General features: G+C 43.8%; 1 protein-coding gene across 1 annotated transcript in view; it reads left to right on the top strand.

The window, feature by feature from the left end:
• Window positions 1-6,967: 6,967 nt before the first annotated feature.
• The window catches only part of slx4ip (SLX4 interacting protein), a 126,123-nt gene continuing 107,265 nt past the window's right edge, over window positions 6,968-25,825 (top strand). Inside the window, exon 1 of the mRNA XM_059986219.1 lies at window positions 6,968-7,098. The gene's annotated coding sequence lies outside the window, so the exon portion shown is untranslated. The remainder of the gene's footprint in view (window positions 7,099-25,825) is intronic.

The following is a 25,825-nucleotide window of genomic DNA, read 5'->3' as shown; positions in this document are numbered from 1 at the left end:
GCTCACTGCACCTGTGCTAGCTTTTAAAAATGTTTCCTTTTTAAGTCATACTTATTTGCAAATTATTCCTCTTTAAGTACATGCCTTTTTAAGGTTGCTGTGAAATCTGAATGTGTTAACCTTTCAGGTAGAGCATTCTAGAGGATTTCTTTATTTCCTCTTTTGTTCTCAAGCCATTTATTTTAAAACTATGACATCTGGCAAACGATCAACTTTCCAAAAGAAACAAGAAATCGTCTCTTCCTATATGGTCTATCAAAACCACATAATTTTAAATACAACACGAGTGAATCTGCAGATGCTGGAAGTAAATAAAAAATAAAAAACACAAAATGTTGGCAGAACTCAGCAGGCCAGACAGTATCTATGGGAGGAGGTAATAACGACGTTTCGGGCCAAAACCCTTCATCCTAAAATGTCATTATTACCTCCTCCCATAGATGCTGTCTGGCCTGCTGAGTTCTGCCAGCATTTTGTGTTTTTTTATAATTTTAAATAACTCTTCTTTGTCTCCTTATAGTCTCCCTTATAAGAAAAGATTTCAGTCACTCACATAACTGAACTTCCTCATCCCTGGTATTTTCATGATAAACCACCTCTGTTCCACTCAAGTGTTCTGGCATCCTTTATGTGGTACCCAGAATTAGAGATAATTAAAGCCTAATCATGTAGCTCTAAAGGTTTAGCAGACTGCACTCTTTTACTTAATATCACTATTTACTAAGCCCCATTCCTTACATGTTTTAAATGCTATTGTAACTTAATGCCTTCATTATAGATTTGTGAATATTGTTCTTGTAATCCTATAAAAGTTGTATCAATTTGCTTCTGCGTGTTTTAGTTTCTAAAGTACACTCCGACTTAGCTGCACTGAACTGAACTCTGCTGTTATCATGCTATTTATTACATTGCCAAAGTTAGTCTTAGCTTCACACACAAAATGCTGGTGGAATGCAGCAGGCATTACATAGTAAGAGATTTGAAAGTGGGAGGGGGAGGGGGAAGTCTGAAATTATAGAAGACAGGAGGGGGTGGGATGAAGCCAAGAGCGGGAAAGTTGATCGGCAAAAGGGATACAGAGCTGGAGAAGGGAAAGAATCATGGGACGTGAGGTCTAGGGAGAAAGAAAGGGGGAGGGGAGCACCAGAGGGAGATGGAGAAGCAAGGAGTGATTTTTCTCTCTCTGCCCCTCTCACAGTCACTCCTTGCCTGTCCTTTGAAATACAAATTGTTTTATGTAATTAATGGAACACGTTACCTAACAAATCCAGTTACTGTTTTCTTTCAGGCTGATTTTCCTGCTGCATGATGTGTGTCACAATTCCAGGTTCTGGAATATAACTTTCGCTTTTGTTCTTGAAAATTTCACTAGACTTGATGTTATACCATCCCCAATGAATCATTGCAAGACTTGTTCCCATAACAATTAAAAACCTGTAATTCTTCCACACAGTTTTAAGGCTCATGTTGAATTTAAACAATTACCTGCAGATAAAATAATATTCATTCAATTAAATATATATAACATATTGCTTAAAGCTATTTTCTTCTCTAAAAGTTTCATAATGAAACTCTTAAACTAATAGTTACAAAACATTAAACAGAGAATATAATAACAAATAGCTGAAAAATTCCATGCTAATATTTATACCATGGGAACCTCCATCCATCTCTCATCAGGATACCATTCATTGTCTTTTTTCCTTGTACAGTACTCATCTAGCTTACCATTAAATGTATCTTGACATTTAAAACAAAGCAAAACAACAAAACAATTAAAATAGAGTTCTTACAAAAACACTATTTGCTTATAATTGTGTGTTGTGAAATTTCTTGGTCAAGGACTACATCTGCAGCATGCTACCACCCACACCGGACCCCCTACAATTCGCCTACCATCACAACTGATCGACAGATGACGCAATGGCCACAGCTCTACACACTGTCCATACATACCTAGAGAAGGAGGATGCTTATGTGAAAATGCTGTTCTTGGACTACAGTTCAGCATTCAACACCACAATTCCCTCCAGGCTCAACAAGAAGATCAGGGACCTAGGCCTTCACACTGCCTTATGTAGCTGGATCCTGGACTTCCTGTCAGATCACCAGCAGGTGGTTAAAAGTGGGCTCCTTCATCTGTCACTCTGCACCTTCAACACAGGAGCCTCTCAGAGCTGTGTCCTAAGCTCCCTCCTTTACTCTCTGTATACCCATGACTATGTCACCACCCATAGCTCCAATCTGCAAATTAACTTTGCTGATGATACTACATTGACTGGCCTTATCTCAAATAATAACGAGGTAGCATACTGAGAAGAAGTCATCACTCTGACACAATGGTCAAGAAAACAGCCTCTCCTTCAACGTTGTGTAAACAAAGGAGCTGGTTGTGGACTACAGGAAGAATGGAGACAGACTAACCCCAATTGACATCAATGGATCTGGGGTTGAGACGGTGAACAGCATTAAGTTCCTTGGCAAACACATCACCGAGGATCTCATTTGGTCTGTACATACTGGCTGTGTGATAAAAAAAAGCACGACAGTGCCTCTTTCATCTCAGATGGTTGAAGAAGTTTGGCATAAGTCCCCAAATCTGAAGGACCTTTACAGGGGCACAATTGAGAGCATCCTGACTGGCTGCATCACTGAATGGTATGAGAACTGTACTTCCCTCAATAACAGGACTCTGCAGCAAGTGGTTCGAACAGTCCAGCACATCTGTAGATACAAACTTTCCACTATTCAGGACATTTTTACAGAGACAGGTGTGTAAAAAGGGCCCGAAGGATCATTGGGGACCTGATTTACCCCAACCCAAACTGTTCCAGCTGCTCCCATTCCGGAAACGGTACCACAGCATTAAAGCCAGGACCAACAGGCTCCAGGACAGCTTCTTCCACCAGGCGATCAGACTGATTAATTCATGCTGATGTAATTGTATTTCTATGCTATATGACTGTTGCACAGTCAATTTATTGTTGCACATACAATTTATTACAAATTACTATAAATTGCACATTGCATATTCAGGCGAAGACGTAACGTAAAGATTTTTACTCATATATGCAAAGGATGTAAGAAATAAAAGTCAATTCAATTCAATTCTTATATGCTACATAATTGTGAAGGAGGAGAGAGGAAGAGACAAAGGAGCTGAGAAATCCACATCTCCAGGATCAGAGACAGACAACAAACAGCAGAAGAAATGAAGAGTCGGGGGATGAAAGGGCGGCGCATCTCCAGAATGGCAAAAACAGGCACAGAATGAGGAGAGAGGAAGAGACAAAGGAGCTGAGAAATGCACATCTCCAAGATCAGAGACAATGAATAAACAGTAGAAGAGATGACAAGAAGGTGGATGGAAGGACCGCACGTCTCCAGAATGACAATGAGAGGCACACCCTTGTGCCTTGGCAGATCAACCAGAAATGATACCATCCAAAGTGTCCTTTGTTAAACGAAGAGCAGCTATATTTGCCTTGCTATGCACCATTCTTCTTTAATAAACTGGTTTTCTTCAATTTCCAAAGCAAAGTGATACCAATAGCATTCATGAAAATGTAATGTTCATTCTGGTCACATCAGACTGCACTACCTGTTGTCTAGTTTAATATAAACCCGCAGTTCAAAAAGTCAAGAATGTTTCAAATTTCCTCAATTTTCTGTATTCTGATTTTGGGTCATTAAGTCTTGATTTTATGATATAACTTGTAGAACAGTGTGCAAGTAACACATCCAGCAAAGCTTCAGCCAAATACATAAGTAATAAGATTTGGAAAGGCATTGTGGTTATGGACAGTGAGCATGGCTTTGTGCAGGACAGGCCATGCCTTACAAACTTAAGTATTTTAAGGAGATGACAAAAGTACTTGATGAAGGCAAGGCAATGGATATTATCATTTGGACATTTGAAAAAGTCCCTCGTGGTAGTTTAATTCAGAACACAGAGATGCATGGGAACCAGGGTAAACTACAAACTTAGATACAGAAACGGCTTGCCTACAAAAGACTGAGTAGGGGTGGAAGGTGTTATTCTGGCTGGAATTCCATGAACAGCAGTGCTCCAAGAAAACACTGGGCCTCTATTGTTTGCAATGTTTAGCAATGATTTCTATATAGAAGGGTGGATTAACAAGTATGTGGATGACACCAATATTAGTGATATTAGTCTCCCAAACCATCACAGAAACCAAAACAATTTGGTACCAGTAGCATTGCAGGAGTTTCCAGTCAGCATTGAACTCAATGTAGGACTGCCTTAGGGATACCAGCTCTGGATTTTCCCTTGGGGTTTACTCCCGAAGCCTTCCCCATGAGTGGGTATAGCCGCAACGCAAGAGGTTTGAGACAGAACTTTCCTTCTGCTAGGTGAGCTGCCAACCATGGCTAAGGAGCCCAATATGTTCCGGTATTAAGGTGCTAATATCATGTCTTTGCCCCTTCTTTTGTCAGTACAAACAGTTCTGTGCACTTAGTAGCTAAGCCACACGTGAAGGCCAGGAACTGGACTTGGTTGTCAGAGGCTATTTGAGGCACAGCTATTGGAAGCATTTAATAGGTAGTGGGAGCTTATCCCCATTACCACACCCCACTATAACAACCTTAAGGAAAAATGTAAATAAGGTTGAAAGAGTTCAGAGAAAATTTACAAGGATGTTGCTGGGTCTGGAAAAGTTATAAGGAAAATTTGAATAGGTTAGGACTTTATTCCTTGGAACGTAGAAGATTGAGAGATTTGATAGAGGTATACAAAATTATGTAGAGTAAAGATAGGGTAAATGCAAGCAGGCTTTTTCCAATGATGAGGTGAGATTACAATCAGAGGTCATGGGTTAAGAGTGAAAGGTGAAAAGTTTAAGAGGAAAAGGAGGGGAAACTTCTTCACTCAAAGCGTAGTGAGAGTGTGGAAGAAGCTGTGGCACAAGTGGTGCATGTGAGCTCGATTTCAAAAGAGGTACGTGGATGTTAGGGGTATGGAGGGCTAAGGTCCCAGTGCAAATCGATGGGAGTAGGTAGTTGAAATGGTTCAGCACGGACTAGATAGGATGAAGGGCCTGTTTCTGTGCTGTACTTTTCTATGACATGATGAACTTGAATGACTTAGTACTTCCTAACAGGAAGACCATACTCTGTGCAGGTTGGTGATAACATCTCCTCCTCACTGACCATCAACACTGGTGCACCTCAGGGGTGTGTGCTTAGCCCACTACTCTACTCTCTCTATACCCATGACTGTGTAGCAAGGCATAGCTGAAATACCATCTATAAATTTGCTGACGATGTAACCACTGTTGGTAGAATCTCAGGTGGTGACGAGAGGGCATACAGGAATGAGATTTGCCAACTAGTGGAATGGTGTTGCAGCAACAACCTTGCACTCAACATCATTAAGACCAAAGAGCTGATTGTGGACTTCCGGAAGGGCAACTCGAAGGAACACATACCAATTCTTATAGAGGGATCAGAAATGGAGAGAATGAGCAGGTTCAAGTTCCTGGGTGTCAAGATCTCTGAGGATCTAACCTGGTCCCAACATATTGATGCAGTTATAAAGAACACAAAACAGCAGCTAGACTTAATTAAGAGTTTAAATAGATTTGGTATGTCAACAAATAAACTCAAAAACTTGTATAGATGTACTGTGGAGATCATTCTGACAGGCTGCATCACTGTCTGGTATGGGGGAGAGGGGCTACTGCACAGGACCTAAGTAAGCTGCAGAGGGTTGTAAATTTAGTTGGCTCCATCTTGGGTACTCGCCTACAAAGTACCCAGGACGTCTTCAAGCAGTGGTGTTTCAGAAACGCAGCGTCCATTATTAAGGACTTCCAGCACCCAGGGCATGCCCCTTTCTCGCTATTACCATTGGGTAGGAGGTACAGAAGCCTGAAGGCACACACTCAGCGATTCAGGAAGAGCTTGTTTCCCTCTGCCATCCGATTTCTAAATGGACATTGAATCCTTGAACACCACCTCACTTTTTAAATATATAGTATTTGTTTCTTTTTTGCACAATTTTAACCTTTTCAATTAAACGTCTACTGTAATTGATTTTCTTATTATTTTTTGTTTTTTTTTACATTTCTGCATTGCATTGAACTGCTGCTACTAAGTTAACAAATTTCACGTCACATGCCAGTGATAATAAACCCGATCCTGATTCTTTCCCTTGCAGCTTCAAGTGTACTCTCCACATAGAATATAAAAGCCAAATTTCAATCAGACTGGCTTAGTTCCAGATGTATGTCTTGAGAGACTGTTTCTTCCTTTATATCTATTTTGAAATAAAAGTTCTACCTTACTCTGCAGCTTGTGCTTTAAAGGCAGGTGTTCTCCAGGCCAAATAGATTATGAAGATGGAATGTATATTAAACACCACGTAAAGCAGAAAGGTGGGTGGGGGTCACAATACAGCAGAGGAACAGCGGGCCGTGAGGGGAAGGACGAGGCCGAATTGGCAAACAAAGTTCAGCGAGTACTTCCGCCTACCGTTTTCCTTCACCTTTAACAAGCACACCAAGCGCCTTTTCCTAACACTACAGTGCTCAGATCGATGGTTGGGAGATTTCGGTGCCGAGGTTAAGTCCGATGCAGGCTCGACTCACCTTCAGTCACAGCAGACGCTCGCCATGGAGCAACGTGACGGCCTCGGCCCTACAGCCAGACTGCGGGGGTGGCGGTGGCGGGCCTTACACCTTGCGGCCGTCCGCTACATTCCCTGCTGCCCTATCCGGGCGGAACGCTTCAAATCTCTCCAGGGCTTCGTGCGAATAGAAATGGAGCTTGTCATTAGATTGTACTTTCTCGCCAATTCACAGGCGGTACTTTATTTTCATAATTTTAATCCGGCGTCACTGCAGCCCAACCCTGTTGTCACAATATATTATATATATATAGATATGATTTGCGAGTGTTCGTTTGACTTTGATGATGAGGGAAGAATGGGAATTAAGTCGGGATTTCGACGGCGGCAGCGGCGAGCAGGCCCTGCCGTAGCCAAGGACCGGCGGCCGGCGCATGCGCGCTGGATTTGAACCGGGCGGCGGTTTGATCGTGGGAGCCGGGGGCGAAACTTCAGCGGACGCGCGGCTGGTAAGTGGACTGCTGCTGCTGCCGTGGGTGAGGGGAAGGAAGCAAGCAAGCGGCCCGTCTGCTTCTGAACGGACGGCTGCGTGTGGGTGGGATGCGGTGCTGGGTACCAATCTAGACTGTGCGCACTCTCGGTCGGAAGATGGGGAAAATTGGACAGCACACCAATCTAGGTTGATTGATTTCCCCCCACCCGAAATAGATTTTAGCCATAAAATATGCACAGAACTTGTCATCATTTTAGTTCCCTATACCAACCACTTCACTATATTTACCTACAATATTGTCAATGTCACTGTTGTTTCAGCCCAAACGTTGCATCGGTGAGAGGCCGTTGTACAGACTCCACCCTTTAGAACTTCAGACGGGGTTCTGCCCCTACAACCGTGGTGGTACCTGCACCAAACTTCCCACCTCATGTCCTCCTTCACCTTGAAAACTGCTGGCTGTGGGTGCCTTCGTGTACTGGAAAGCCCCAAAAACTTTGGGCGGAAGAGTGCATCTTTATGCTAACTGACAATAATCATTCAGCCACAGTTGGCACCTGTCTCAGAATGTGATTCTGAGATCATTTCGTGGAACACAAAGTCTTGTATTATTGGGCTGTTTGGGCTGCACATCAAGAAAGACCATTGCTTTCTAAAGAAGTCCCAGAACTTTCTCCCTAAAAATAGATGCACAGGTTGAAATGGTGGTAAAGAAGGCATATGGCATGCTTTCCTTTATCAGGTGGGGCATTGAGTTCAAGAGTCTGGAATTTATGTTGCAGCTTCATAAAGTTTTGGTTAGGCCGCACCTGGAATATTGTATTCAATTCTGGTTGTCTCATGATGGGATGCAGAGGCTTTGGAGAGGGTGCAGAAGAGGTTTACCTCTACACTGCTTGGCGTGGAGGGCGTGTGCTCTGAGGAGAGGCTGGACAAACTTAGGTTGCTTTCTCCAGAGTGATGGAGGCTGAGGAGGAGACCTGATAGAAGTTAATAAGATTATGAGGGTCATAGAGTAAACAGCAAGTATCTTTGTGCCAGGATCTAGTGTTAGAGGATATGCATTTAGGGTAAGAGTGGGTAGGTTTAAAGGAGGTATGTGGGGCTTTACACAGAGTGTAATGGGTGCCTGAAATGTGCTGCCGGGGTGATACTGGAGGCAGATATAAGATGTTCCTAAATAGACACATGAATATAAAGAGAATGGAGGGATATGGACTCAAAAACAGTTACTTTCCCCAAGCTATAATGATGATCAACACCCCCACTCACTAATTCCACCACTACTTCATTATTTCCGGCCAGTCACCTTATGTATAGCCTAGCGTCTCGTTATGGACATGCAATCGATCTATTTATATAAGCTATCCTGTGTATTCATACTTTTTTTTATCATCATTGTGTTCTTTATCTTTCATGTTTTGTTTTGTGCTGTATCAGATCCAGAATAACAACTATTTTGTTCTTCTTTGCACTTGTGCACAGGAAATGACATTAAACAATCTAATCTTGAGTAAGCAGAAGGGACTACCTCAGTGCACTGTTGTAATTAATTGCTCTGTATGGATTGTATGCAAGGAAAGTTTTTCACTGTACCTCAGTACATGTGATAATATGAACCAATTTTAATTACTAGTTTAATTTGGCACAACATCATGGTCCAAAGGGCCTGTTCTGTGCTGCACTGTTCTATTGCATCTATTTATGGCAAACTTACAACCTATGAAGCAGTGATTGACTTCAACCACTCCACAGACACCGTTAAGAGCAACTTGCCATATGATTGCAATTCCAGCTGTGCATGAATAATCTTATGGGAAGGTCCTTACTCTTCACCAGCAGAGCGAGGTTTTTCGATTGTTTATGAGTTCTGGAGATGAAGCCAAATGACTTTGGAAATCAGTCCACAGCAACCACCGCAGGGTCTTGACTGAACTGCAGACGTCTGCCTCTATGACTTGTCATCAATCTCCAACTTCCTGTTGCCTTAAGACTGGTAGAGTTACTCCTGTCCTTACACACCACTCCATCAGCCTCTAACACATACTCTGCATTTTCCGCTATCACCTAAGGGATTCCACCACTAAACATATCATTGCCATCCCATCACTCTCCACTTTCCTCAGGGATCACTCCCGCCATTCCCTTGTCCACTCATTCCTCCCCACTAATTTTTCCCTTGGCACTTACCCTTGTAAGCAGCCAAAAATGCATTCAGTTCCCCACCCCTACTCAGGGCCCAAAATAGTCCTTCCAGGTGAGGCAACACTTCACCTCTGAATCTATTGGGGCTGTCTGTTGTGTCTGGTACTCCCAATGCGGCCTTTGTTACATTGGTGAGACCCATTGTAAATTGGGGGAACCGATTCATTGAGTGAACAAGTGAAACTTTCTTGTGACCAGATATTTTAATTCCAATACACAAAATGCTGGAGGAACTCAGCAGACCAGCCAGCATCTATGGAAAATGGTACAGTTGACGATTTGGGCCGAAGGCCTTTCGCAGGCCTGCTGAGTTCCTCCAGCATTTTGTGTGTTTTGCTTTGATTTCCAGCATATGCAGATTTTCTTGTTTGTGATTTTGAATTTAGATTCCCATTTCAGTTGCAATGTGTCAGTCCATGGCCTCCTTGTGCCAAGATGAGGGAAGCCCAAAGGTGAAGGAGCAACACCTTGTATGTCATCTGGGTAGCCTCTAATCTGATGGCATGAATATCAATTTCTCCTCTGATTTAAAAAAAATTACTCTTCAGCCCGCCATTTCCACTCTGACCTTTTACCTCTTCTCACCTGTCTGCAACTTCTACTGGGCTCTCTCCTTCCATTTCTCTTGTGGTCTCCTATCAGATTCCTTCTTTTCCCGTCCTTTCCCACCCACTCACCTGGCTTTACCTATCACCTAGCAGCTAGCTTCCTTCCCCTCTCCCCACCTTTTTATTCCGGCTTCCTCATGGGTGTAGCGTTAATGTGACTCGGACACCGCAGTATTAAACACACACGCTTATTCACCAGACTTCCATTTTACAAAACCCTGCGTTCTGATGTCATACACACTCTGACCTACGAATGCTTACATAATACATTACATCCCCCTTCTCAAGTTTTTTTTTACAATACTGTGAATTACCAAAACAATGCCTCTCGGTATGACTTTCTAACATTACAACAGCTATGACATAAACTAATAAAAATCTTAACTTCTTATACTGTATTCTACATTGTATCTTACAATACTAACAGCAGTATATTTTCTTTTACTAACATAGACTAATAAACTTTTTATTTCACACCTTGGAACTTATAACGTGTGTGATTTTGTCTCAAACTGTGCGAGACTGTAGGTAGATCTAGTCTCTGTATCTAGCTGGAAGTTTGACTTGTCTCCCAGACCTTGTGCAATAGAACTGTGACTGTGCTTGTCCTTCAGAGTCAGTCTCTCGAGTAACCTCTGTGTCTGCATTTCCACCTCGGTCTCTCTGCGCCGAATGTTCACCATCCTTGCATCATGGGGTTTTGTCACGCCCCTCACTGGTTTGTTTCCATGTCTGTATCTGTGGAAATGTCCTGTGTATCTCTACGTGGAAACACCCTCTCACCTAGCTTCAGCAGATGCTTGCTGTTCCTCTGTAGACTCTCCCATCCGGCCTGCGAACTATGAAGGATCTTGGTTGCTGATGCCTGTTCATAACCACAGCTGGCTGCCAGGTGTCTCCTCTCTGTATTCCGACATTTTCACCTATATGCAGATCTGGTGACTGTCTTGTATGTCTTTCATAGTAGCTCTTTTGCTTTATTTGCTTGTACTTTAGCTTGTCATGTACTTGAGCATTACTTTCAGGAGTCGGTAGAGTTCTGGATGTTGCCACCTTGGACCTTCAGACGACATCCCATCAACAGCTGTGCAGGAGAGAACCCCACACCTTCAATCAGTGTGTTGCAGTATTCAAGCAGAACAATGTACGGGTCACTGTTGCTGCTTTGTGCCTTCTTGAGCATGTTCTTCACAATTTGTACAGTTCTCTCTGCTTGTCCATTAGACTGAGCATGCCCGGGACTGGAAGTAACATGTTGAAATTCCCAGCTTTCTGAAAACTTCCTAAACTCACCACTGGCGTATTGTGGACCATTGTCACTGACGACAATATCTGGAATACCATGTCTTGCAAATGTCGACTTCATTGCGGTAATGATACCTTGACTGGACGTGTCACTTCACTTGGTGATTTCCGGATATTTTGAATAGTAGTCCACACAAAGCAGATATTCTGCACCATTGTAGCGAAAGAGATCTGTGCCAATCTTCTCCCATGGTCTTCCTGGTAGTGGATGGGGAAGCAAAGGCTCTCTTGGATTGCTGTTTTTGTTTTCATTACAAACAGCACCCTGAGACATACGCCAGTGATCCATAGTGCTCGTGATCCATACACCACAGGCTTCCCATCCTGCAGTATAACAGCTCCTATTCCTTCCAAACTGGCATCCACAGACATCGTCACCGGTTTATTGACATCATAGAACTTGAGTGCTGTTGCATTGGTAACCAACTACTTCAATGTGTCAAAACTTTTCTTTTGTTCATCTTGCCAATGCCATTCAGTGTTGCTGTCTAGTTGCTTTCGAAGTGGAGCACTGACCTCCGATAAGTTGGGAATGTACTTGGCAAGATACTGTATCATGCCCATGAACCTCAAAAGTCCTTGCTTGTCTTCAGGTTGTGGTAGCTGTACCACAGCCCTGACCTTTTCATTATCTGGTTTTAGCCCATCAGCGCTGAGTACATGACCTATGTATTTGATCTCTGTAGTTCTGATCCTACATTTACTTTTGTTCAGTTTTAGGTTGTACCCACGTGCTCTCTCCAGAAGCTTTCTCAATCTCTGATCAGGTTCCTCAATTGTGTCACCCCATATCAGCAAATCATCAATGATACTGACCACTCCATCCAGGCCTTCAATCATTTGTGCCACTGACCTCTGGAATACCTCTGATGCAGAAGAAATCCCAAAGGGTAGATGCAGGAAACTATATCTCCCTATGGACGTGTTGAAAGTGCATAATTTGGAACTTTCTTCATCCAGCTTGATCTGCCAAAAACCTTGATTTGCATCCAATACTGAAAAGTATTTTGCATTAGGCATACGAGAGACAACCTCTTCAACCGTGAGCAGCGGATAGTGCTCCCTTTTGATGGCTTGGTTGAGATCTTGTGGATTCATGCAAATCCTAATCTTTTTCTCTATGACCACTGTCACCATACTATTCACCCAGTTGGTCAATTCAATTTGTCTCGTTATGACTCCCATCTGTTCCATTCTGTGTAGCTCCTCCACTACTCGATCCCTGAGAGCTACTGGAACCTTCCTTGGAGCATGCACAACTGGTGCAACAGTTGGATCAATCTGGATATGGTGTTTCCCTGGTAAACATTCTAGTCCGGAAAACAAGTCAGCAAAGTCTTTGAGAAAGTCATTTTCTTTCTCAACACCATAGATTTGCTTCACCAGGCCTGGCTCTATGCATGTTGCTCTGCCTAGTATTGCCGAAACATGCTGTTGCACAATCTTACACTCTATCTTGTGTTTCTGTCCTTTATACACACAGGTGAGTGTTTTCTTTCCCAATGATGCTGTCTTGTGGCCAAAATATCCAACAAGCTTGCAGGTGGATTTTCCAAGTTTTCCTCTGATGTCCAGTGAGTTGAATGTTTCTGCTGACATTACATTGCACTTCGCCCCAGTGTCAAGCTTAAATGTCACATTCCTCCTGTTTATTATCAGATCTTGAGTCCATTCATCTTCAACATCCATCTCTGTATTATCAATATTCTTGATGCATACCTCCTGTTCCACTTCAATTGTTCCAATGAACGTGTCACTGTTGCACTCACTCTGTTCCACAGCATGCATTTTCCTTTCTTGCTCCTGCGATTTGCACATCTTTGCAAAGTGATTTTTCTTTCTGCATAATTTGCATGTCTTACCAAAGGCTGGACATTTTCTGTATCCATGTTTATAACCACATCTGTTGCAGTTAACTTCCTTTTGATTATCCTGTGGAGCTGGCTTTGTCCTACTCTTGTCAGTTTTCACAGCTTTTATTTTGTATACTTCAGTCTCTTCATTAAGCATTTTAACCTGACTCGACGTGATCTCGCTAGCACGGCACATATCAATTGCTTTTTCCAATGTAAGCTCCGCCTCTCCCAACAGCCTGCCTCTCACACGATCATCTCGTATGCCGCATACAATCCTGTCGCGTATTAAAGAATCATGCAGTTGTCCAAACTCACAGTTTTTTGCCTTGTTCTTCAAATCTGTTACGTAGGCGTCTATAGTCTCTGTCGGTCCTTGAGCCCTCGTAAAAAATATGTGTCAAATGTACGGTAGGTTTTTTTCTTGGCTCGCAGTAATCTTGAAACTTTTTCTTCAACACTTCAATTTTATCTCGCTCACCTTGGAAGACAAACGTGTTGCAAACCTTTATTGGCTTTGCTCCAGCCACATGTAGAAACGTAGCACATTGCACTTTCTCAGTCTTGTCATCTATGTCACTAGCGGTGCAAAACAGCTCAAACTGCTGGAGCCATACCTTCCAATTCTCAGCAATATTACCTCGTAGGCTTAAACTCAACGGTGGTTGTAACTGTGACATCTTTTTACGTTTCTCTTCCTTTCCTTTCTGCTTTCTTCTGACACCATGTAGCATTAATGTGACTCGGACACCGCAGTATTAAACATACACGTTTATTCACCAGACTTCCATTTTACAAAACCCCGCGTTCTGACGTCACACTCTGACCTATGAATACTCACATAATACATTTCAGTGGGGATGAGTATTTGAGGCTGCCTTCAAGAGAGTTAATCCAAGGAAAGCATCCAGTGTACCTGGCTGACTACTGAAGACCTGTGCTGACTAGCTGACTGGTGTACTCATGGATATCTTCAGCCTCTCGCTATGGCAATATGTAGTACCCACTTCTTCAAGCAGGCATCAATCATACCGTTGGGCAAAAAGAACATGGTAACCTTCCTCAATGACTATCGCCCAGAGGCACTTACATACACAGTGATGAAGTGTTTTGAGAGGCTGGTGTTGAAACATAATCAGCTCCCGTCTCAGTGGCATCTTGGCTCTGTTCCAATATGCTACAGCAGATGTCATCTCATTGGCTCTTCGCACAACTGTGGAACATCTGAGCAGCATAGATGCATATATCAGGATGCTCTTTATTGATTACAGATTGGCATTTATAACCATCATCGCCTCAAAACTAATCAGTAAACTCTTAAAACCAGGACCTTAATATCCCCTTGTGCATTTGGATCCTGGAGTTCCTCATTTGCGTACCACAGTTAGTTTGGATTGGCAAAAATATCTCCTCCTCAATCTCCATCAGCACAGGAGCACCGCAGGATGTGTGCTTAGCCCCCTGCTCTTCTCACTTTACAGCTATGACTGTGTGGCTATGTACAGCTCCAACAGCATATGCAAGTTTGCTGATGGCACCACTGTTGTGGGCCATATCAAAGGTGGTGATGAATCAGCATACAGGAGGGCGATTGAACATTTGGCTGAGTAGTGTAATAACAACAATTTCCCATTCAATGTCAGCAAGGTCAAGAAACTGAATGTAGATTTCAGGAGAGGGAAACCAAAGCCAGTACTTATTGGAGGATCAGAGGTGGACCGAGTCAGTAACTTTAAATTCCTGGGTGTCACTGTCTCAGAGGACCTGTCCTGGACCCATCATATAAATATGATTGCAAAGCAAGCAAGGCTGTGCCTCTACTTCCTCAGGAGTCTGTGGAGATTTGGCATGTCATCTCATCAAAAATCTTGGCAAACTTGTATAGATGTGACGTGGAAAGTGTATTGACCAGCTGCATTGAAGCCTGGTCTGGGAACACCAATGCCTTTGAGCAGAAAATCCTCCAAAGGGTACTGGATTCAGCCCAGTACATCACGGGCATAGCCCTCTAAACCATTGAGCACATCTACATGAAATGTAGTCATAGGAAAGCAACATCCATCATCAAAGATTCTCACCACCCAGGCCATGCTCTTTTCTCGCTGCTGCCATTAGGTAGAAGGTACAAGTGCTTCAGGACTTGCAAAACCAGGTTCAAAAACAGTTATTACCCCTCAAACAGCAGGCTCTTGAACAAAAGGGGATGACTACACTCATTCTATTTCTGGTGTTCCCACAACCGATGGTCTTACTTTAAGGACTCTTTATCTTGTTATTTCATGCTCTCTTTATTTAGTAATATTTATTTATACAGTCGGCCCTCCTTATCCACAGATTCAACCAACCACGGATCGGGAAAACCCGGAAGTTCTCTCTCCAGCACTCGGTGTTTGAGAATGTACAGACTATTTTTTCTTGTCATTATTCCCTAAACAATACAGTATAACAACTACTTACATAGCATTTACATTGTATTCGGTATTATAAGTAATCTAGAAATGACTTAAAAGTACAGGCAGTCCCCGGGTTACGAATGAGTTCCATTCCTGAGTCTGTCTTTAAGTCAGATTTGAAGTCAGAACAGGTACATCTGGTATTATTTAACATCAGTTAGTCAAACATTTTTCTTAGTATGTAGTACATATTTTACTTTTGTATGCATATAAAATACTTAAGAAACATATTTATTTCAATAATTAAACCACTGCGTTGCTTATTAATAATTGTAGCTTTCATCAGGGCAGGGCCTTTCACATGCTCCATTAAAATTGTTCCGATCGTTGACCGACTGTAGCCTAATGCTTTTCCAATGACCGATGGTGTTTCACCTCTTTCCGATCGCTTTATTACTTCCACCTTATTTTTGATCGTGATCGTGGCTGCACCACCGGGTCCTAATGTCCACCGCACTGAGACATGTTAAATAAAGTCCGGGGTTCTGCTGAGTCCGAAAGACCACTGCACGTAGACAGGTTAAATAAGGGACTTGAGCATCTGCATCTTTTGGTATCCGCGGGGGGATCTCGGAACCAATCCCCCGCAGATAAGGAGGGCCGACTGTATTTGTATTTGTACAGTTTATCATTCATTTTGTTTAATAGTTACTGTTCTATGGTTTGCTAAGTATGCCCGCAGGAAAAAAGAATCTCTGGGTTGTTTGTGGTGACAGGTATGTACTCTGGTGGTAAATTATACATTGAACTTTAATTCAGACAAATGGCAGATGCTGATGAACAGTCCATCTAGGGAAGCTCTAAAATGAGTGTTCCTGCTGCTTGGGATTCTCATCTCCCTTATATATGTGTCCTTCACATGTATTTGGCAAAAGACTTGGTAATACCAATATGACTGAATAGGGACAGCAACCTTGTTTGACTCTAGATTTGATGGGGAATCTTTGTGTACATATGGAATGTTCTGTTAGAGGCCTTGGGGATGTATCTACACTACCCTAACCCCTATTGTACTGTGTATAGATGATTGTATTCCTGAGTAGCGCGAGGCTGTTAGAGGCATTTCTACTAGTTACAATGTAGGTCTGGTCTTGGTGAATCATGAGGTATAGAGCAGACTCATCTCAATGTCAACAGTCTTGGACAATCTTGTAATTTGCATTTAACCATGAGATAGGTTGCCAACTCTGATCTCCTCTGACTCTATTTCCAGCAGGTCACTTCCATCTAGAGTAACACACACAGAATGCTGGAGGAACTCAGCATGGTAGGCAGTATCTGTGGAAAGGAATGAAGAGTTGATGTTTTGGGCTTAGACACTTCACTGGGACTGGAAAGGAGGGGGGAAGAAACCCAAAAAAGAAGGTGGGGGGGATGAGTACAAGCTAGCAGGTGATAGGAGTTAGGTGAAGGAGAAGGTAGGTAGGTGAATGATGGAGGGATGAAGTGAGAAGCTGAGAGGTGACTGCTGGAAAAGGGCTGAGAAAGAAGGAATCTGCTAGAAGAGAGCAGGCCATTGGAGAGGGAAGGAGGAGGGACTGCCTCAGAAGGCAGTGGAGGCCAATTCTCTGGATGCTTTCAAGAAGGAGTTAGATAGGTAACTTATGGATAGGGGAATTAAGGGATATGGGGACAAGGCAGGAACCGGGTATTGATAGTAGATGATCAGCCATGATCTCAAAATGGCAGTTCAGGCTCGAAGGGCCGATTCGTCTACTTCTGCACCTATTGTCTATTGTCTATTGGATACCAGCGGGAGGTGATAGACAAGTGAAGAGAAGAGGTAAGAGGGGAGCCAGAATGGGAATGGAAAAGAGAGATGGGGGAAGTGGGGAGAAATTACCGGTAGTCATGCCCTCAGGTTGGAGGCTACCCGGATGGAATATGAGGTGTTGCTCCTCCAGCCTAAAAGAGACTTCACATGGCAGTAGAGGAGGCTGTAGATTGACATGTCAGAATGGGAATGGGGATTGGAATTAAAATGTTTGGCCCCAGGGAAATCCTTTGTATTTCGAGTCTCACTAATGTAGAGGTGGCCACTCTGGGAGAACAGAGTACTGCAACAGACCCACAGGTAAAGTGTTGCCTGACCTGGAAGGACTATTTGGGGCCATGAATGGGCAGATGTAACTCTTTTTCTGTTACAAAGTGTTCACTTCTATCCATTTCTACAGTGCCAACTGGAATTCTGGTGCCTTGCAGGCAATTTCCAGAGATTGGTTCCCTGAACAGAACTTGTCAGGTCCTCCAGGGTCAATGTCATTTCAGACTTGCTGTTGTCTCTTAACCTAGGCTGATGCTGCAGTGCAACAATTGAGGGAATGCTGCACCTTCAGAGATGCTGCCGGTGGCCTGTCAAGGGGGCACTGAAGATGCTATGGCACAATACTGAACAAGGCCTGTGGAGTCTTTCTCAGTATTGTAATTGATATTTATTTCTCAATCAGCTTCTCCGAAATGTCACATTATCTAGTAACTGGTGTACGTGGAAGCTTGCTGTGCTCAAATTTCGTTAAATGCATCCTTAGTGTAGTACACTGATTGTAGAATCTTCAGAGCTTATTAAAAACACTCTTTAAGAAACTGTGTATATTTTACCACCTTGCATTGAGGTGAGGTACATTCTGTATGTGTTAATGTGATGTGGATCAAAAGTACAGGTAGTTCTACTACACCAGGATAATTGTTTTCCTTTTTCTCTTGGTTAATTTTTAAAGAATTACAGACACAGAAAAGGAAATGGAAGAGGTTTCCGAGTGATGCAGGATGTGCATGGGGTCACAGACACAATGTGACCTCCTGTACAAGCATAGATTAGGCCACTGTTTCGCAAAGCACTTGCACTCTCCCTGCAGTGGCCATCTTCATTTTCTGGTGCATGCTAATTTAACTCCTTCCTGCTCCCATGCTGACCTTTCTGTCCTTGACATGCTCTTTTGACACAGAAAGGCAAAACACAATTTGGAATAACAACATCCTTGTATTCTGCTTGGGTAACTGATTATATGAATGTTGACATTTCCCAGTACGGGTAACCAATGCCCTCTCTGCATCTTCCTGTTGCTTCACCTGTCTACCCAGTTTTCTATCCCACACCACCTCATACTGCTAAATATTGGCTCTTTCCCTCCTCTCTTAGCCTTGATGCACGGTCATGACTTGAAACATCAACTCCACAAATGTTTCTCGACCCACTGAATTCTTCTAGCATTCTGTTATTGCTTGGAAATTGTGTACATGGCTTTACAAACCATGGGTATTTTTATGCAAGTTAATTTACCTGTTCTGACTGCTTAGATAGAGTTAATCAGAAATCCTTTGACATTACACTATAGTTTTTACATCAAATTATAAGTTTGATAGTTGACAGGCTGTAGTGGTGAAATGTAATTTGAGACAAGTTGAGACTTGATCAACTTGCTTTCAGCACATCATTATAAAAGTCATTGTATGTGCACTGAACCAGGAAAGGCCATTTCAACAGGAACTTAAACAAATGGGAAGTATTCTTAAGTTTTTCATTCTTCTAAGTGGTTCATTTTTCAATGTAACTGAATATTCAATTGCAGCACTGTCTGAGAAAATCTGAAATATGCTATAATATAGAATGTTATATAATCCAATTGTAAAACCAATTGCTGCCTTTGTTGTTAGTATGTTGCCATCTGAGACCAGAAGAAAAAAGGATTACCACAGTGGTAACTCTTATTTCATCCTTGGTCTCTTCTGCGTAAGTGGGAGGTAATCTCCTCTAAAATCTGGAGGTAAAAAGGCACTACTAATTGAAAGTGTGGCTTTGAGCAAGTTGCTAAGGATTGCATTGCTAATCATGTTCTGATTCATGATTGGCAAAATCCATAGGAATTAATGCTGCAACGCGAATGAAGAGAGAAATAATTTAGTACCTTGGTGACTAGTCAGTAATTTCAGAAAGGGAAAGAGGTTTGTAGATAAAGAAAATTACATAAAAATAATCACATGACAGTATTTTCTAAATTGATGTTGGTTACATTCAAGTATGTTATTTTTATTTCTCACAAATGATTTGTAATCAATTTTATACTAATGTAACTCTCGCTTCAGCTAGTGGCTTAATATAGTGGATGATAGCCCCCCCCCCAGCCTGGCCAGACTTAAGAAATCTCATTTGGGTGGATGCTACACAATGTGTCTCCTGTTGCAAATCAGTACCATGAAATAACAAACAGTACACAATATGCGATTAAACAATTGAGCTTTATAATTCTTAATTTGACTATATGGTTAGTAAAGAAAAGAAAAAGGGCCCATTCTCATGAAACAGTCTAATGCGCAACATTGGAGCTCACTGATGAGGCCGTTCATCCACCATCGATCTCCTCCAATCGTCACTGACCTTTGAACCCTCGTTTCAAGTCCACTCCATCCGAAGTCTACCAACTCTCGCCATTCGAGTCTTCTCTCCTCATCTTTCCCTAGCAAAAGACCACGAATTCCCGGCTCCCAGACACACAATAAAGAACAACAACCCGCTCATTGGCAAGCATGCCTTGTTATCTCTAGTCATAACCCAAACATTGCTGTTACAGAGAAACCATTAGCTCAGCAGTGGAACGTTACAGAGAAGCCATTACATTAGCAGTGAAACCTTACAGCGTGTTACAGTCTCCCCCCCACCCCCACCAAATTTAGTCATGTCCTTATGACGTTGAGATGATTCGCCAACGTTTCCTGCAAAACACAAAAGTCCAATCCAGGTCCACTAGGCAGTGATGTAGCACCATCTGGTGGTCTCCTAATTCTCTGAGACCTCTGCACCCCCTCAGCCAGCTCTTCAGGTTCAGACACTACTCTGGATACTTCGGGTCTACCTGGCAAGGCCTCCCCCGACCTATCACTCCTGACCACCTGCAACCCGGACCCCGTCTCGTGACCAAACCTGCTTCCTCCCTTTAAGAGTCCTGCTGCAACCCAGACTGCCCACAGATAGCCCCTCCCCCCACTTCTCCTGGCTCAGCTCAGAAAGGAAGGAGAGAAAAGAGGAGAGCAGTAGTAATAGGGGATTCGATAGGGGGACAGATAAGAGGTTCTGTGAGAGAGATCGAGATTCCTGGATGGTCTGTTGCCTCCCTTGTGCCAAGGTTGGCGATATCTCGGATCGAGTTCTTGGTATTCTCAGGAGAGAGGGTGAGCAGCCAGATGTCGTGCTCCACGTGGGGACCAATGACATAGATAGGAGTAGGGATGAGGTCCTGAAGAAGGACTATAGGGAGTTAGGAAAGAAGTTAAAAAGCAGGACCTCGGGGTGGTAATCTCTGGATTACTACCTGTGCCACGAGACAGAGAGGGTAGGAACAGGAAGTTATGACAGATGAATGTGTGGCTGAAGAGTTGGTGCAGGGGGTAGGGGTTCAGAATTCTGCATCATTGGGATCTCTTCTGGGGAAGGTCTGACCTGTACAAAAAGGATGGGCTGCACCTGAACTGGAAAGGGACCAATATCTTGGTGGGCAGGTTTGCTAGAGATATTGGGCAGGGTTTAAACTAGAATCAGAATTTGAGTGATTAGGGTAGAAGGACAAGGGCATATTGCTATGTGTTCTGAGTTGGTGAGGAAGGACAGGCAGGGGACAAAACATAAATATAGCCAGTTAGAGGGGTTCAAATGAGTCTATTTCAACGCTAGGAGTATTAGGAATAAAGGGGATGAACTTAGAGCATGGATTAGTACGTGGAACTACAATGTCGTGGCTGTTACTGAAACTTGGCTGGAGGAAGGGCAGGATTGGCTGATGCTGGTACCAGGGTTTAGGTGTTTTAAAAGGAATAAGATGGGAGGTAGAAAAGGGGGGGGGAGTAGTATTACTGGTCAGGGTAGTATCACGGCTATAGAAAGGGAGGACGCTGCAGAGAGAGTATCCACTGTGTCAGAAATAGGAAGGGATCAATCACTGTGCTGTAGTATTTAGGCTCCCAAATAGCCCTCGGGACACCGAGGAGCAGATAAGCAGGCAGATTTTAGAATTGTGCAGGAAATACAGGGTTGTAGTTATGTGTGATTTCAATTTCCCTCATATTGACTGGCACCTCCTGACTGCAAGGGGGATAGAAGGGGCTGCATTTGTCGTGTGTGTTCAAGAAGGATTCCTGACACAGTATGTGGACCGCTGACGAGAGGAGAGGCCATACTGGATCTAGTTCTGGGTAATGAACCTGGTCAGGTGGCAGACCTCTTGGTGGGGGAGCATATTGGTGAGAGTGACCTCAACTCCTATAGCAGAAAAGGATAAAAACAGACAAAATGGTAAAGTGCTTAACTGGGGAAGGGCTCACTATGAAGGGATGAGGCAGGAATTAGTGAGAGTAAATTGGAAACAGATGTTCAAGGGTGAAAGCACATGTGGAGGAAGTTTAGGGACCACTTGTGCTGGGTTCAGAATAGATTTGGCCCACAGAGACAAGGAAAAAATGGTAGGAAAAGGGAACCGTGGCTGACGAAACGTGAGGCAACTCGTCAAGAGGAAGAAGGAAGCATATGTTAGATATAAGAAGTGGGGAGCAGGACGGGTTCATGAGAAATATAGGGTAGCCACGAAGGAGCGTAAGAAAGGACTTAGGAGAGCTCAAAGTGGGCATGGGAAGGCCTTAGCATGTAGGATTAAGGAGAACCCCAAGGCGTTCTATACGTATGTGAAGAAAAAAAGGATGACAAGAATGAAGGTGGGGCCGCTAAAGGATAAAGAAGACAACATGTGCCTGGAGGCAGAGGTGGTTGGGGAGATCCTAAATGAATACTTTGCTTCAGTATTCACAAGTGAAAAGGACCTTGATCAGGGTGAGGTCGAAATAGAACAGGCCTGTGTGCTGGACAATGTGGAGATTAAGGAAGAAATACTGTTGGATCTTCTTAAAACATCAAGATTGATGTTCCTCAGGGCTGGACATGATATACCCCAGGTTGCTGAGGGAAGCAAGAGAAGAGATTGCTGGAGCAGTAGCTATGATCTTTGAATTCTCTTTGGCTGCAGGGGAGGTGCTGGAGGATTAGAGAATGGCAAAAGTAGTTTCCTTGTTTAAAAAAGAAATAGGGAGAATCCTGGGAACTATAGACTGGTGAGTCTTACGTTGGTGGTCTGCAATGCCATTGAAGGATAGGATAAACGAGCATTTGGAGAAGTACAGTCTACTCAAGGATAGTCAACATAGCTTTGTGAAGGGAAGATCGTGCCTCATGAGCCTAATCGAGTTTTTTGAGGAGGTAACAAAACAAATTGATGAGAGTATGGCGGTAGATGTGGTCTACATGGATTTTAGCAAGGCATTTGACCAGGTCCCCCACGAGAGACTCGTCCAGAAAGTCATGAGGCATGGGATCAGTGGAGCCTTGGCTGTTTAGATAAAAAATTGGTCTACAGGAATAAAGCAGAGGGTAGTAGTGGAAGGGAAGTATCCTGCCTGGAGGTTGGTGACTAGCAGAGTGCCACAAGGATCTGTCCTGGGACCCCTGCTCTTTGTGATTTTTATAAATGACCTGGATGAAGAGGTGGAAGAATGGGTGAATAAGTTTGCAGATGACAGGAAGATTGGAGGAGTTGTGGATGGAGCTGTAGTTTGTTGAAAGATACAGACAGGATGCAAAGTTGGGCAGAAAAGTGGCATATGGAGTACAACCCAGATAAGTGTGAGGTGATGTATTTTGGAAGGACAAATCAGAAGGCTGAGTACAGGGTTAATGGTTGGTTACTTAAGAGTGTGGATGAAAAGAGGGACCTTGGGGTTCAAATCCATACATCCCTCAAGGTCGCTGCACGGGTTGATAGGATAGTTAAGAAGTCCTGTGGGATGCTAGGCTTCATTAATAAAGGGGATTGAGTTCCAGAGTAGAGAGGTCATGTTGCAACTCTACAAATCTCTGGTGAGACCACACTTAGAGTATTGTGTTCAGTTCTGGTTACCTCATTATAGGAAGAATGTGGAAGCTATGGAGAGGTTGCAGAGGAGATTTACCAGGATATTGACTGGATTGGAAAACAATGGGGACACCCAAATTTCCCAGAGTGCCTGAGAGCGAGGCCATCTTAGTGGATACGCTGGAATACAATGAGGGGGAGTCGGGATTTCCTGCTGGGTTACTAGTGAGGCCCAAATTGCAGAAACCCTCAGTTGTACAGGCAAGCAGGATGGCAGTGATTGTCAAGAACGCTACAAAGAGGGAGGTCACCTTCAAGCGGGGGGATGCCCCTTAGCGCACTTGTTCCCAGTGACGGTAATGTTTAATGTCCCTGTGAGACAAGCCAGGAAGAAACTATTGGAAAAAGAGGGAAGTTGACGACTGAGTCATTCAACTTAATGGACTCCCCGGTTCCTGCAGGTTGGAAGAGGAGGTTGGTAGAAAAGATGTTGAAGCTGGAAGGTGCCTTTTCCACTCACAAGTTTGATGTGGGTTGTTCCAAGATCACATGTCACTCTATCCAGGTGACTAAGGATACCCCGATCAGAGAAAGATCGTGGCGACTGGCCCCTACAGAGATGGTGAATGTTCTGCAGCATTTGTGTATGTTGAAGGAAGCTGGGTTCATCACCGAGTCTCAAAGCTCCTATGCATCCCCAATAGTAATGGCCCGAAAGAAGAATGGGAAGCTACAGGTGTATGTGGACGATAGGACTCTGAACAGGTGCACCGTCCCTGACCAGTCTACTGTCCTAAGGATTGAAATGCACTGGCCTGCCTGAGAGGTGCGAAGTGGTTCAGTGTGTTGGACTTGAGGAGTGGATATTACCAGATCCCTATGAGTGAGGTCGACAAAGGGAAAATGTCATTTATATGTCCCCTGGGATTTTTCCAGTCCTGCAACCTTCCAGCAGGACGTGGAGAAGACAGTGGGGGATATGAACTTGCTTGAGGTATTGGTATATCTGGATGACCTCATAGAATTTGGATCCATCTTGGAAGAACATGAAGCGAGGCTACTGAAGGTGCTGGGCCGCCTGAAAGCTGAAGGGTTAAAACTTTCCTTGGATACGTGTCAGTTCTGCAAGATCTCTGTTAGCTATGTTGGAAACATAGTCTCAAGGAATAGAGTAGTTGTAGATCTATCTATGATAGAGGCTGTCACCAACTGGCCAAGACCCCAGACTGTGAGTGCTCTGCGCTTGTTCCTCGGGTTCTGTGGTTACTATTGGAGGTTCGAGAAAGGCTGCGTGAAAGTGAGTCACCCGTTGAATCAGCTTCTGTGTGGCTACCCTCCCTTGGGGAAGAAAGGGAGGGGGAAAAAAGGACAAGAAGGTGGACAGTATCTTAGCCTGTTGCTCCTTGGACCGAGGTTGTAAAACGAACAGTACAACAATGTGACCTGCAACCCGGTGTTGAGTATGGCTTTAGCATAAATACTCACTATCCGTAGCAACACACTGGAGCATGGTCCCACTAAGCCTTCAGGAATTGGGCCTTTCACTTTGGGGGGAGTTTCCTTGGTACATTGCTGGCAACGTGCTCCCCCAGAGACACCAGGCCATTCCCTCGCTGGGTCTCCCAATGACTCTCTCTGCTTAGGTACCCAGGGGGTCACTGTCCTTCTGGCATGACACCTGCTGCCAGCAGCCCTCCGCATTGTTCGTCCCCTTGGAAGCTCAGCTCCATCATATGGTGGGGAAGGGGTCAAACCCGCTGAGAACAGCCGACCTATCTCAGTTCACAACTCTGCCACAATCTCCTCTACCTCTCCCCGGGGCAGGCTATCCATGGTTACTGCACCACAGGGAACCAATACCAAGGACTGTACCCTGCTGACGGAGTCCTCCCGCGCTTCCAGTGCATCCTCCTCTTCCGCTACCTCTCTGATCTGCTCACAAAAGATGGAAGGGGTGCGTCTTATGAGACTGTTGGAGGCCTCATGCAATCAGGTCTTGGGACTGGGCGCCCCTGGCTATTTGGTCGATTCTTAACTGAGCGACCTCAGCTGCCTGAATGACCCCTCTGTGCTACAAGCAATTTAGCAGCCTCTCTAGCTGAAAAATAAAAACAGTAGGCTTCTCTCCCTTCTCCTGACACATGTTCTGAAACCCCAGTATGAGCTCCATATGGCTTCCTGTTGGGCCAAAAGCATTGTTCAGTGTTTGCATGTAATTGACAGCTGTCACTATGGGACTCTTTAACCTGACGGTTCTCACAACATCAGCAGCCCACCCATTCAAACTTTAAACCAATCTGTGTCGCTTTATGTCATCCAAGCACTGTCACTCATCTAACAACTGAGAAGTCTGCTCCACCCAAGTCTCATACTCCTCCTCCCCTTTAAGGGTGAGTGCGCATAATTCAAGAGAATAGGCGGAGCCTACTG

Source organism: Hypanus sabinus, chromosome 12 (genome assembly GCF_030144855.1).
Source record: "Hypanus sabinus isolate sHypSab1 chromosome 12, sHypSab1.hap1, whole genome shotgun sequence".
Classification (NCBI taxonomy): Eukaryota; Metazoa; Chordata; class Chondrichthyes; order Myliobatiformes; family Dasyatidae; genus Hypanus; species Hypanus sabinus.
The sequence above is the reverse complement of the archived record's forward strand: the minus strand, read 5'-3'. Positions and strand labels throughout refer to the sequence as shown.